The sequence below is a fragment of the Mytilus californianus genome, unplaced genomic scaffold (assembly GCF_021869535.1).
Source record: "Mytilus californianus isolate M0D057914Y unplaced genomic scaffold, xbMytCali1.0.p SCAF_1, whole genome shotgun sequence".
Lineage (NCBI taxonomy): Eukaryota > Metazoa > Mollusca > Bivalvia > Mytilida > Mytilidae > Mytilus > Mytilus californianus.
The window spans coordinates 57421454-57434477 of record NW_026262581.1 but is presented as its reverse complement, the minus strand read 5'-3'; the positions used below and the strand labels follow the sequence as shown (position 1 = coordinate 57434477).

General features: G+C 33.0%; 1 long non-coding RNA gene across 1 annotated transcript; it reads right to left on the bottom strand.

The window, feature by feature from the left end:
- Nucleotides 1–6799: 6799 nt before the first annotated feature.
- LOC127722148 (uncharacterized) lies at nucleotides 6800–10779 on the bottom strand. The gene is made up of 3 exons (XR_007991685.1): nucleotides 10722–10779; nucleotides 8786–8872; nucleotides 6800–7442 (listed from the first exon to the last, which is right to left on the bottom strand). It is a non-coding gene; the product is annotated as an uncharacterized LOC127722148 (long non-coding RNA).
- Between the last annotated feature and the right edge of the window lie 2245 nt (nucleotides 10780–13024).

Sequence of the window (13024 nt, the reverse complement as noted above, 5' to 3'; positions counted from 1 at the left end):
AAAGCAGAATGACATTTATTTCAAATCTTAAACTTAAATTGCATTTTAGATCTTGTTTCTGGTAATGGTACTGGTTGTTTTTAGTGTCAAAGCTCAAACGACAATTGTCGTGTGTGATGAAGACTGCACAGAAAGAGGTATTTATTTGTTGCTAGTTTCTTTCTCCTTCTTTATAAAAATTGCACTTAATTATTTTATTGTGTAATATCAATACTGTCCGACTTATTTGGTTCTCATATGAAGAAGAATTAATACAGAACTTTCTCAAAGACCAGAGAGAAAGGGATCTTGCAAAGTTCTTTGATTTCACTTTCATTTATATAAATGCTGTCCTGTCACTCTATAACCCACATTTCAGAGATAACTTGCATCACATACTATAGTATATCCCAGTGATATAGAGATTATAGGGATACTACCGAAAATAAAAGGGCTGTTTCATATCTTGATCTTATAATAAGCATGATGATTTCATCTTTCCAATTGTCATCTTCCCAATTCCCAGCATTAATATACCGTCTGCACTATCGTATCGCATTTATATGTCTCAATCTCACCCCGCAGACTCAGAGATATACATAATAATGGATGTTACAATATACCTCCCTCGTAAATCCACATGTATTGGAACCTATTTGCAAATGCTATGCCGATTTTATTGTTTTAAAAATTGCAATTGAAAAAAGACTACAGAGCTTTTTTTCTTATTCGGATGCATAACAAAAAGAATTAATGCACAAGAGCTCGGAGAAATCTACAAAATCAAAATAAAATAAAATTCCGCGAAAGTCCATTAATGCTTTTGGCGCATTTGTCACTTCAAAACATGACGTCATACAAATGAAAACGCTAAAGCTGGAGGTTTTTACGTTATGTGAACCATCGAAATTCGTATAATTTTACATTAAAATGGATTTTTGAGGTAGGTGTTGTTTTATTTTCTATTTTATTGCATTATTCGCATATTTACTGATTTCAGCAAGTCAACATGGCGGTTCCTTAGTTACGAAATGTCAACTTTGGATTTGACGGTAGCTTACGAGAAAAACATGTAAATTAAAAATGGCAAATGTTGGGTTTGAGAATTAAAAGAATTAAGCACATTTTTTCTAGCGGTTGTTTACGAAATAATTCATGCAAGCTACAGATTTATTAGAATGTTTTAGCTTTATCTAACAAGGAGTAAAAAAGAACAGCCACACACACGGCATACCCACCCTCGCTTCAGTTTTTTAATGACCGTATTTGTCCTATTAGAATCGAAATAATTCATGAAAGCCATAGATTTGTTGTAAATTTACACATGGCCTGGGCCGTGATATGCGTTAATTTTATCCCTCGCTAACGCTCAGGATAAAATTCGAATATCACGGCCCAGGCCATGTGTAAATTTCCAACAAATCTATGGCTTTCATGAATTATTTCTTAAACAAAGAATAACGAAGGTGGGAATTCAATCATGTAAAGAAATCTACAAATGAATGTGAACTGTTACAGTAGGTTCTTTAATTAACAGCGATAAACCTAAATAACTCAAAATAGGGCGACAAGAACGTCTAAACCAGTACAGCAGCGCGAAAGGTAGCACCTAGCTATGAGGTCTTAAACTGACATAACAAAATAACCACTTTGACTCCGATTGTTTGAATCTAAAGATAATTTGACAGGGTATGAATATATTTTCAATCAAAGATTAACTTTGTCCTGTTTTGGACGGTAGTTTGGATTACATTTTCATTTAGCCTTCTGATTTCAGGTACAAAAGATCAAAACCATGATGATTCTCTGCTTGTCATACATTATAAATTTCACACACGAAAAAAGATTTGTATAATATCAATTTTGCTTCTCTAAATATTTGATTTTTATATCGATTGGATTTTTACTGATATTAGTACTGCTACTGAACAACAACACCATGTACCTAGGATGCATGATAAAAACAAAAAAAAAGGAGGGAACACTAATCTCTGTATCTTTGTTAAACTACTTTGTCATTTTTCACGGGTTATTTTTTTATTCCAACATGATATAATGATTTTTTTATTTAAAGTAATCGAATTTTCTGTTTTTATAGAGACTGAAGCATTTACAGCTGGTTTCTTATTAGCCATTTTATCTGGATCAATCACGACATCTTTTGGAAGCATGATAGGAATGGATATGATTTCCGGAATGATGGTTGGGACGACTACTGCCCCAACAACCACCGAAACAACAACAGCAAAAACAACAACAACAACGGCGTCAACAGTCACAGTAACCCCAGCTGTTTATTGTGAGTAAAATTAGAAATATAGCTAGGCAAAAAAAATATATATATTTATGATTCCTGCCTTTCTATAGACCATATTGCAGTAAGACATTTTTGGTTAAAATCCAGAACAATCCCCTATATAGTCTATGTAAAATATTTTAAAAAATAAAATATTATTACCTACCAACCTTCATACTCTACTTTACCCAAACTACCTACATACATACCTACTTACTTACTCACTTACTTAATTTTGTCAGGAGACAAGAAACTGGTTAATAGTTATTTTGGTCTTATAGTATTTTATAAATAGATATAAGAAGATGTGGTATGAGTGCCAATGAGACAACTCTCCGTCCAAGTCACAATTTGTAAAAGTAAACCATTATAGGTCAAAGTACGGCCTTCAACACGGAGCCTTGTCTCACATCGAACAGCAAGCTATAAAGGGCCCCAAAATGACTAGTGTAAAACCATTCAAACAGGAAAACCATCGGTCTCATCTATATAAAAAACGAGAAAGGAGAAACACTTTTGAACCACATCAACAAACGACAACCACTAAACATCAGGTTCCTGACTTAGGACAGGTGCAAACAAATGCAGCGGGTTTAAACGTTTTGATAGGCGCCAACCTTCACCCTACTTGAAACAATAGTGTAACATCACAACATATAAAGACACACTATAAAATATCAATTGAAACATATATTGCAAAACACCTGTCCTACTTCCATGACAAATATGTTGTCCCCGCAGATAAACCCCCAAACAACATCGTTTTTGTTTGTAAATCACATTACATAAACTGCTTGAAAAGTTAATTAGGTATTGACGATTCACTTGGAAACTCAACATATGCCCCCACGACACTTACCAAGGAGGAAATCCTGGATATTCATAGGTCTTTTATATGTTCTTTGGAATTTCAACCAAAGATGAAGAACTGGATCTTCCTTTGCTATGTTGGATACCTAATCTACAAGTTTCCTTACACACAACGCTATATTGCTGGGTCTTCCAAGTGCTCCACGAAACCACTTTCTAAATTATTAACATCAATTTTATCAACAATCTAAGACGGGCTTCAAAGTCATTGTGAACCTACCTATTCTAGAGGTGGCGCGAATCAGATGTGGATACTAAAAAATTCCAAAGACCTTTTAGAGTACATACAATTTAAGACTCTTTCATCTTGCAATAGTATTAAAACATTTGATTTTTCTACACTTTACACATGTCAAGTATTCCCCATTCCAAACTAAAAGACAAATTGAAAGAGTTGGTCATGCTTTGTTTCTTAAAAAGGAATGGCTTACGTACATACACGTTTCTTGTCTTGAGAGATAAATCGTACTTTGTAAAAAAATCACTCTGATTCAAACAAAAAAAAATCTCTTATACTGACATTATCTAGATGCTTGATTTCTCGATGGACAACATATTTGTTACGTTTGGAGGACGTTTTTTTAACAAACAATCGGCATTCCCATGGGAGCCAACTGTGCTCCTCTTCTTGCCGACTTGTTCCTTTATTCATATGAGGCTGACTTCATACAGGAACTTCTTAGTAAGAAAGAATAGAAGTTAGCAGTATCCTTTAATGTCACTTTCCGCTTTATAGACATGTTCTCTCTCTATCCCATCGAACTTGAGATAAAGGATACAACAGATACTGTTAAGTCTGCCTCATATCATGACTTACATCTAGAAATTGACAATGAGGGTCGGTTGAAAGCAAAACTTTACGACAAAAAAAAATGATTTCAGATTCTCAATTGTGAACTTTCCATTTCTATGTAGCATCATTCCAGCAGCGCCTTCATACATAGTATATATCTATCAGTTGATAAGATGTTCCAGGACTTGTGTTTCCTATCATGATTTCCTTGTTAGAGGGTTGCTGCTAACAAGGAAGCTATTAAACCAAGAGTTTCAAGTGTTGAAGTTGAAATCATTCTTTCATAAATTTTACGGACGCCATCACGAGTTGGTTGACTGTTATTGAAAATCTGTTTCACAGATGACGACGGATATGTTCCAATCTCGTCCCCTTGCCTGGACGTGACATAGCGAATTAGACATATCACCGGTTTGTACTTACATGAGCAACACGACTGATGCCACATGTGGAGCAGGATCTGCACATGAGATCACCCCAAGTTTTTGGTGGGGTTCGTGTTGCCCAGTCTTTAGTTTTCTATGTTGTTTTGTGCACTGTTTGTCTGTTTGTCTTTTTCTTTTTGAGTCATGGTGTTGTCAGTTTATTTTCAACTTATGAGTTTGAATGTCCCTTCGCCTCTCTTCTAATCTGATTAAAGAAATATTTACAACGGAAATTAATGTTTTCTGCAAAGTTACTGTCTCATATAAATGTATCCCTTGTGTCCTTTCAATCATCTTTAACCCCTCATACATTTCTTTTATCTTTTTTGAGATTTAGTCCAAAAAATAATCTAGAACATTGGACCAAATATATGGATTTGAAATAAAAGGTAAAAAAAGGTCAAATATATTTTATCTAGGTTAACATATCATCAATATATACAAGTATACATAGGTGATACATCATTCATTACCAATTTAAAGTAAAACATTAAGTTAACCCTTGACCGACCATTGAAGCTTCAATACCCCAACCACATAACACATGGAGCTTCAAGTAGTGTGATCTATTGCAATCACGTTTGCGTCTGTCAACTTAAAAAAACAATCTCATCTAAATTCATAAGTCCAATTGGAACTGAACTTAATATCCTTAATTACCCCAGTGTAGATCCATTTCCGATATGTTTCCGTCAAGACTAACAAGCATAGGGGTAAAACAAATACCAAATTCTTTAAAATTATCATCTATGGATTTAATAAATGACAGATTTATCATGTAGATGACCCGATATAGCTATCAATGTTGTCATTGCCGTAGTGAACATTTTATGATATATACAGAATCGCAATTTTTGTTACTATAAACATCAAAGATACAATTTTTAAAGCGTAAGATAGCTGTATATGGCTTTGGTTACGCTCAAAGTTTAAATTTTGTAAAGCCAAAATTAAGTAGCCGACTTACTTTCTCCGTTGTCAGCGCTCCATTCAGATACTGAATTGATTGATTTAAGGTAAATGTTCGTATAGTAAGTATTTTTTTTTCTCCTGTTTCCCGTTTTGGTTGGACAACTTTTGAACCTATTACAGTCGTTCAATCAAGGCTAACATGTTTTCCCGTCATTCAATTTCTATGACCTTCATTGCAGGTTTCCTGGTGAGCGATACAATCTCATTTTAGCTTCTAGTTCATAAAATATATTATCAATTTATTGCATCTGCATCATCCATCTGGAGCCAAAATCAAGAACCATATGATAGCCAAAAATACAAATGAATTTTTCAATAAATTTTCAAAATTTCTCTTAGAAATACAGTTCGTTACTGTTTGTCATAGTGTGTTAGAAGTTAGTTTATCACGTATTTGTTACGAAAACATTGGCTTTTGCATATGTAGTACTGCAGATTTGTCCTAGTCATATTTCTTGTGCTGATATTGGAGTATTTGGATGATACATTGTACCAGTGCCGATTTATATATGGTTTAAGGGCCGGTTTATGAACTGATATGCACAGGATCGAAATAACAAAATATTCTAAACTTTTGGGAATAATCAACTATAAAATAAGATACAGATACCATGACCCATGGAATGGTTTTCTTTGCAATTAACAAATTAATTTTTTTAAAATACCATTGAAATGAAGGTCAAATACGTTGTAGAATGCTACGACCTGGAATTCATATGAGGGGTTTGCGAAAGTGAATATTCAATGAAATTCAACCATTGTTTTGAATACGCAATGCATTAACACTGGACACTTTTAATTTGCAAAACACTCATTTGCAAATCCGCCGCCGCCTCTCCTTAGACCTACAATGTCGTGTATATAACCAAAATGTGCGGAATTACATGGGATTCAATAATTTCATTGCTTTTCTACTGTTATTATTATACATATTCTGTAATTTGATTTAGAAAAACATGGGATTTTGGTTAAATCCCATAGGATTTTTTTGGGTCCCATGGGATAATTGTAGTCCCATGGGATATTTGTTGTCCCATGGGACAAAAAAAATCCCATGGGACTATAATTATCCCATGGGATTTTTAATATCCCATGGGACAAAATAAAATCCTATGGAATTCAAATTATAAATATACAGTAATGTGTATGTTACAATGAATTCTGTTTGGTAGTAAAAAGTTTATAATATATATATGACATGTATGAGTGTATTTTGGTTTTTTTCATTTTGTCACAAACATGTTTTTAATTTATTTATATGACAATAAAGATTATCATTATTTTGGAAAGTATAATACTATTTAAAGTCAAAAAATAAAATCCTTTAACTGAAATAAAATGATGACATGTCTTAATAAAAGAAAAAAATATTGATTTGAAATCTTTGTTTTGTTTGTTTTATTATGAAAAATAGAACTGAAAAAAATATTTCATATTCTGACTGAATAAATTTACAAAGCACAGTTAATAGTTTACTCTTTTCATGAGTTAAAGTTTTCTTTGTTATAGTTCCATTGCAATACATGAATATGCAAACGATTTGAATCTTATACCTTTGTGGTGTTCATAATATTACGTTTATATTTGCAAATTTATAAAATAAACACTTTTCCTGTTAAGTTTTAGTTTTTCTTGTTTCAGCTTGCTATGTACAATTATTCAGTCCACTATATAAGAGTCAAGTAAATAAATTATTTCATCCACTAGAATATTCCTACAATTCTAAGACAAAACCTCTTTTGCAATCTGTTCTTCAAAAATCTTCCACCGTACATCTTTATTGGATGAAGTGATTTAAATGAGTGGACAAAGCAAGTTCATTTGGACAACAAAATACTAATATATTTTTTCATTCCTCCCTTCTTTCAATTGATAATTATGTTGTTGCATTTACATGATTAAGTTCTTGTGCATCTATGATCATGATGATATGACGCCTTTTTGTTTATAGTCATTATGATGAAATTTCCTCTTTCTTATGTAGGAAAAAAACACATTCCATTTCAAATTAATAAAAAAGTCACACTATGTAGAAAAATATCAACTTTAAGTTTTCTGTTCAGTATTGACTTGTTGAATGATGATCATGAAAACCAAGATGTCTGACCTACAAATACACAAAACTCAAAAATTATAAATGAAGAGAAATACAGCAATAAAATGGCTATTTTATCATGTTATGTACATTTTGATAAAACTTTCATTTGAATATTTAAAATTGTAAGAACTCTTATTTCAGTGCTTTGTGTCTATGGTTTTCATATTAGTTGTTTTTTGTGCCTTGTTGCAGTCTTTTGAGTTAAGCCAATTGCAACAAATGTTTACAGTTTGTTCAAATGTTGTGCTGTTATTAAAACCACTGTCCCAGGTTAGGGGTGGGTTGGGTGCTCACAAAATGTTTATTTTATTAGTTGATATTTGCTTTGAATTAGCTGTCAGTAACTGTCAGTACTAATAGATCTGTATGTTGAGTCTTTTTTGTTAAAGGGAAAGAATAAATTTCCAGCCACATCCGGTCTGTGTTTTTGGTAGCTGTTTTTCTGCTTTGTTGCATTCTAATGAGTTAATAAAATTGAAAATGAAAACGGGAATGTATCAAAATAACCTGACCAAAGAGCAGAAAATAGCCCTTTTCAACTAATTTTATAGTTTTTATATTTAAATGAACTGACACTTACACCACTGTCCTTAATTAGAGGAGGATTTGGCGCCAGCAAACATGTTAAACCATGCCACATTTTGTAAGTGGCTGTCCCAAGTCAGGGGCCTGTTATTCAGTGGTTGTCAATTGTTGCTATATATCATATTTGTTTTTTATTTTTTGTTTTGTGCAAAAATCAGGCACTTAGCTTTCGCCGTTGTGGTGTTTCCCCCAAGCATGTTGAGCATGGATAGACACCATGCCCTTTTTAAATTGTTTTACATTTGTTATTTCATGGCCTTTTATAGATTACTATGCAGTATAGGGTTTGCTCATTGTCGAAGGCTGTACAGTGAGCTAATTTTGTTAAATTTAATGTCATTTGATCTCTATTGGAGAAAAGTCTCATTGGCAATCATACCGCTTCTTATCTTTATATCAACCCTGCCATATTTTGCCTGTAAAAAATATGGAGCCTGTACATAGTTCAGTGGTTGATGTTGGTTCAAGTACGTCATATTTGTTTTTTCATCTTGTTTTTTTTTATAAATTAGTCTGGTATATTTGAAGTTTGAATTGATGTTTTGTTCCAAATTTTGTTTGTGGTGTCTTTTATAGATGACTATATCATGTATAGGGTATGGGTTTTCTCATTATTTACAGGTCATCATTGGCCTCTAATAAGTAATTGCATTGCTTACATCCACTTAATTGAACTCTGGTGGATAGTTTTCTTATTTATCATACCACATCTTATTTTCATAATAATCATTATTCAAGGGCAATAACTTTTATAGAAGTGGACTTACCATTTAGGCTTTGTTGACGTCTGTAAATCTATTTTTGTTGATAATTTCTTTTGTTTATAGTTTCCCTTTATCTTTAATGTCCTTGCCCTACACATTAAAGGGTAAACATTATCATTTAATGACAATAACTACTATCACATAATTAGTACTGGTAGGCAACTGACAATTTTGGATCATTTGTATATCTTGTCTTGCTCATCATTTTTGCTGTTTAATATTATCAATATTCTATGAAAATGAGGTCACAGCAATATTAACCTTGGCAGACAGACATCTTGTTATTTTTATATGACACCTTGCAGTCATTCCATACACCAACAAGTAGACATATGCTTATAATATCAGATAAAATGAAAAAACCAAGAAAACTTAGCATTGACCAAAGAACCATAAAATGCGGTCATGGTTATATGAATCTGCCAGACAGACATGCATACCTTACAATCGTTACATCCACCAAATATAATTTACCTGTTGCTTAAAGCATATGATAAACTGACAAAACAATGCAAACTTTTCATTGACCAATGAACCATGAAAATGAGGTCAAGGTCATATAAAACATGCCAGACAGACATGTGCATCTTACAATCATTCCATTCACCAAATATAGGGGCCTTATTGCTAACAGTATCCGAAAAATAGATCAAACCACAAAAACTAAACATTGTCCAATGTACTATGAAAATAAAGTCAAGGTAAGCATGGTAAGATGAAACTTCTCAGTCAGACATATGCACCTTACAATCATTCCATACACCAAATATAGTTGACCTATTGCTAATTTGAAAATAAGGAAATAGAAAAAGTGACCAAAAAACAAACAAAAAAAATAACATTGAGCAATGAACCATAAAAATGAGGTCAAGGTTGAATAAAACATGCCAGACAAACATACATCCTTAAAAATTTTCATACACCAAATATACTTGACATGATGCATCCAGTATTAGAAAAACTGGACATTTTTACCTCGGAATAGTGATGTCATGGACTAGGAAAATTAGTCTGGGGACATAAATTACTGACATCGGACTAAATATACTAGTAAATTCTGTATCCATGGACTTTTAATACTAGTTATATTTGTCTGACCAGACAATTTTCATTATTTTTACCAGGACTAATTTATCTCTTACACTAGTTCTCTGAGAGAAATGTCACCTTACCTTGACACATTATTCTGACTCTGAACAAACCAGTATTTGCTCTTACACCTTAATAATACAGCGTGCTTAAGGGAGAAGCAGCAAATACCAACTTTAAAGTCTTTGGTTTTACTCAGTTGGGTTAAAAATAAACAACCTTCTGCACTTGAGGTGAACACACTACCACCAGACCAGGCAGTATAATATAAGGAGTTTACCCAAGATCTAAAATGGACAGTAGATTTTTTTTTCAAACATTCTGGACATTTCTACCCTTGTCAGATATTGTCTATCTATTTTGGCCTTTTGTAGCTTATTACGCAGTTTGCCTTTTTAGCCCATTGTTGAAATCTGTACAGTGACCTATATAGTTGTTAACTTCTACGTCTTAAGTTTCTGTTGAAGAGCCGTCACATTGTCATGATACCATATTTGTATATATTTTTGTCATGTAGGTGTAAGGAGACAACCTTTTGATATTCTGGTGGGATAAAAAGGGGAAACAGATTTTTTATCACCTGGCCTGGTTAGTTTTTCATGATTCGTAAGGATAGAAAACCCGGTAAATTGTAACAAACCCCTGTGGTACGACCATATTTGCCAAAAGATTAGTCCAAATAATTATGACGTCTTGCAAGGCTATTTTAACTTTTTTCTGGGCACGTAATAGTCAAAGTTGTGACTGAGTGCGGAAATATGACGATAGATAGATAGAAAAAAAAATTTAAAATAGTCTTGCAAGACGTCATAATTATTTGGACTACCAAAAGGTGTAACCTAATTCTTACTTGTTTGGGGAAGAGGGGATTAACCGAACCACTATTCAATCTAAATCATTGAACTGAATTATTGTCTTTTGCAGTAGTCAGAGTCGACATCTGTAACTAATCATGCAAATTGATAGTCAACAGTATACCTTTTTTCATGTTTCAGAATGTCAGCTTACAACAAAGAATCACTGGTGATAGGGGAGTGTAACCGATAAATTGATCCTGAATCAGATAAGATTTTCCCAGTAACGGAGAACCCCTTTCTTTGAGTGAATATAAATAGTGACGGGGTCTCACAAATAAATATAAATCTGAATTACAGGAACATCGATTAGCAAAGTAAACTTACATATTAATCTCGAAGTTATTTACGGTAAAGAGAGACTGTGCTCCTGAATTAAGGTATTATACATTTGTGTGTGTGTGTGTGGTGGGGGTGGGGGGGGGGGGGGGGGGCACTTCCTATATACAAGATGATAGGACGTGTCGCTGGAATAGGTCACTTTTTCCTGCTTGAAAATATGGGAATAGGTGCAGGGAAAAACTATCAGAAATATATGATAAGGTCGATAAAGTTCCAATTACTTGTATATGAAAAGCCCTGTCATTTTTTCACAGCCGAAAGTCTCGCCGTAAGTAAACATTACACACAGAATCTTAGCCTTAAATATTCCACTTTTCCAACACACCCCACGAAACCCAATCAATATGGGAAAAGGTTACAATTTTACTCACGCAATATATGAAAAGGTATACATTTTTAAGATCTAAATTATATGGAAAGGGTGGGGTAACAGAACCCCAGCGACACCCCCTATCAAATAAATATTGAAGTGCACCTGCAAAAATATAATTCGACTAAAAACAATGCTAGTCAAAATTGCTTTTTGAGACTGGGCGACTGAAAAAGTTTTAAAATGTGACCTTGTGACCCTATTTGGAATTCTCCATTCGTCGGTGTGGCTAAAAAAAAAGGGGGCATCTTTATTAAAAAAAAAACAAGACCAATCATAAACTTTTTTTCAAAACTCAGTGTCGTATTTTATTGTCTTCCCAACAATTTTTAATAAAAGCTTAAAATGTTTGTTTCACTTCCCTCTGACTTCCCTCCTGATTTTTTTTTCTCAAGAAATTATAGAATCAGTAAATGTATATATATATATATATGTCTGTGGTCACCGTCATGCATTTAGATAAGAAATTCCAGCATGCATCATCAAATAATTCATGTGTATTTGTGACATCAACATAACTGAAACATTATATTATTTCCCAGTAATTAGGTAAATCATTTTGATTTACAATTATATATGTCTGGGACTTGTGCATGTATATGTCTCACAGGCACTTGTCTCAGAAAAAAAATCCTATATACTTTAATAAAGGTATATAGGAAATAAAATTCTGAGACAAGTGCCTGTGATATATCTGTCAGTCCCAGAATAATAAATATAATTGTATCTTAATCTTTGGAAAAATCCGATTAGTCAATTGTTAAATTCTTTTACTTCATAATTATGTCAAAGTATACTTGTAAAGTTTTAAATTTTAAAGTTAAAATGAATATTCCGTTTTGATCTGAGGAAAAACTTTTTAAACTGTAATGACATGGTCAGTCAACTGATTTGTTACATGGCTGATTACAGGTAATTAAAGCATGCAGTAATTTTCCATTACGACAGTGCGTGTACCCTGGGGTGTTTATAACGTATTAGATATACCATAGTTATCTAGAGAACATCCTGTCTATGTGTAATACAGATTGATGACATTACACAAAATTTCTTTCGTTAAATGTAGTTAAGTATCTGTGTCCATTCCCTATTGCAACACTACAAATTTTTTCGGAGAAAAAAATGTTAAAATTCAAAAAAAAAAATCATTTATATAAAATAAAGAAGAAAAAAGTAGCAAATAAACTTATGTAACTACGCATTTAGTAAACATAATTTCACTTTACATGCACAAACCCTTGAGAAAACGTGTATATAGTTGTGTTTAAAAAGGCCAATTCCCAGTGGATTTATTTCACACTAGGACCACAGGCACTTGTCTCAGAATTTTGTTTCCTATATACCTTATATAACATTAAAGTATATAGGAAATTTTTTTTTCTGAGACAAGTGCCTGTGACTAGGACCTAAGATAACTAGAACTAAGTTCTTTGGAAAGTTTTTTGTCTGATACATGTATACCTATAGATAATGTACATAATTAAGAACAGCTTCAAATATATGCCTATAAATTAACGGTACGTCTAAAAACCGCTCAGGATCTCCTGAGTGCAGACAGGACATAAAAAGTCACTCAGGACATGTATA